The sequence below is a fragment of the Bos mutus genome, chromosome 2 (assembly GCF_027580195.1).
Source record: "Bos mutus isolate GX-2022 chromosome 2, NWIPB_WYAK_1.1, whole genome shotgun sequence".
NCBI classification, from domain to species: Eukaryota; Metazoa; Chordata; class Mammalia; order Artiodactyla; family Bovidae; genus Bos; species Bos mutus.
In genome coordinates, this window is record NC_091618.1 from 118,917,535 (window position 1) to 118,920,081 (window position 2,547).

General features: G+C 35.6%; 1 non-coding gene across 1 annotated transcript; it reads left to right on the forward strand.

The window, feature by feature from the left end:
• The first annotated feature begins 2,222 nt into the window (after nucleotides 1–2,222).
• Nucleotides 2,223–2,294, forward strand: TRNAC-ACA (transfer RNA cysteine (anticodon ACA)). The gene has a single exon. It is a non-coding gene; the product is annotated as a tRNA-Cys (tRNA).
• The last annotated feature ends 253 nt before the right edge of the window (nucleotides 2,295–2,547 follow it).

The following is a 2,547-nucleotide window of genomic DNA, read 5'->3' on the forward strand; positions in this document are numbered from 1 at the left end:
ATGAATTTCACATTGTGTGTTAGGTAAGATGTAGATTTCATTCTGGAAGCAATGAAGAACACTGAAGCATTCTGAACCAGAACTATATGAATGAACTTGCATAACAGACTGTACTTCCTTGCATTGTGCAGTTAGTGTTTACCACGATGACAGAGGACTCACAGTTAGAGTAATAAAGAGGGCTCATGAAGTATGTTGGAAAAAGCTAGCAAATAAGAAATTTCCATTATAGGAATGTCTTTAGTTAGGATGAACATATATACACTCATATGTGTATGCATATGTAACTGTATAAATTCTTATTGATTTGTTATATAAATGATTTAATAATACTATATCTACCCAATTCCATCATGATTTCAAACCTTCAGTAAAATATACTACCCACAAATCTGTTGATTGATGAATTTTGAAGGATTATTAAACAAGTCCACATTTGCATTAATTTTAAGCAGAGAAAAGAGAACATAGGGAGTAGCTTAGAAAAAAAATAATTCCCCAAATTAAAAAAAACAACAACATGGAATTAGACTGAGATTTATCCAATGGATTCCCTTCGGGAACTTATGGAAAGACCTAGAATTATGAAAAAAATTTGAAAGTATTCTCCATGACTTCTTTTTGTCTAAAAAAGTTAAGGTGATCTCAAAATGTTGGAGAAATAAACACAAGAAACTTGAGGCCAGCCATATTTTTTTAAAAGAATCAATTACTTTAAAATTAAGGCTTTACTGAATATAATTTAAAAAATTTTTTATTACAGTATAGCTGATTCCAATATCATGTAAATTTCAGGTGTCATGTAACAGCACAATTACCTGAAACTTTTAGATTGCCTCCATGCCTTGGCTGCTATAAACAAGGCTGCAATGAACACTGAGGTGCATGTATCTTTTCAAATTATGGTTTTCTCCAGATATATGTCCATGAGTGAGACTGCAGTATCACATGGTAGCTTTGTTTTTAGTTTTTTAAGGAACCTCCATAATGTTCTCCATCATGGTTGTACTAATTCGCATTTCCACCAACAGTATAGGAGGGTTCCTTTCTCTCCACGTCTTCTCTGATATTTATTATTTGCAAACTTTTTGATGATGGCCATCCTGACTGGTGTGAGGTAGCTTTGATTTACATTTCTCTAATAATCAGTGAGGTTTAGCATCTCTTCATGTGTCTTTTGGTCATCTGTATGTTTTCTTTAAGAAATGTCTATTTAGGTCTTCTGCCCATGTTTTGATTGGGTTATTTGTTTTAATTGAGCTGTATGAGCTATTTATATATTTTGGAAATTAATCCCTTAACAGTCACATCATTTGCAACCCATTCTGTAGGTTGTCTTTTCATTTTATTTATGGTTTTCTTTGCTATGCAAAAGCTTTTAAGTTTAATTAGGTCCCATTTATTTTTGTTTTTATTTCCACTACTCTAGGAGATAGATCTAAAATGATATTACTACAATTCACGTTGAATTTCACATTTGAATCTACAGACTGAGTAAAACAAATTCCTCCTTCTTTATGGATGCGTCTCATCCAGTCAGTTGTAGGCCTGAATAGGACAAAAGGCTGACCTTCCCCTGAGTAAGAGGGAATTCCTCCTACCTGACTGCCTTCAAGCTAGGCTATCAATTTTTTCTTGCCTTCCAACTTAAACTGAAACAGCAGTTTTTCCTGATCTCAAGCCTGCCAGTTTTTGGACTGAAACTACACCATCAGACCTATTGGGTCTCTTGCTTTTTGATTGCGGATCTTGGGACTTGTCAGCCTCCATGATCACTTGAGCCATGAAACTAGCCTCAAGTTTCTTGTGTTTATTTCTCCAACATTTTGAGATCATCTTAACTTTTTTAGACAAAAAGAAGTCATGGAGAACTACTTTCACATTTTTTTCATAATTCTAGAATAATTAAAGAATATTTAATAAATATTCTTATATATGTATGTGTGCACATGTGCACGTGCGCACGCACACACACACACACACACCCTATTGATGCTGCTTCTCTGGAGAACCCTTACTGATACAGTTATTGTATGCACCTATATTTTTGCTTTTTCTCTGTTTAATTTTTATTGAAGTATAATTGCTTTACGATGTTTATTTCTGCTTTTTCAGTCGTTTCTTCCTTCCTGAAGCTCTAAGGTTTATTCTTTTATCATGTCCTTTCTATTTTAAAAACTTCCTTTGGTCAACCTTTAAAGGTAAACCTGCTAATGATAAATTCCCTGGTGGCTCAGATGGTAAAGCATCTGCTTACAATGCAGGAGACCCAGGTTCGATCCCTGGGTTGGGAAGATCTTCTGGAGAAGGAAATGGCAACCCACTCCAGTACTCTTGGCTGGAAAATCCCACGGATAGAGGAGCCTGGTAGGCTACCGTCCATGGGGTTTTTACTTTCTTACAAAACTTATCACATGTGGTAACAGAAACTGGCTCTCAGGCAGTATGGGGTACCTCTTTCCCGGAAGTTACATCTCGATTTGGAGTCAGGAACAGAGGGTGCTTACAGGATTACATAGTGCCAAGGCTCAGACAGGAGAGGTTATG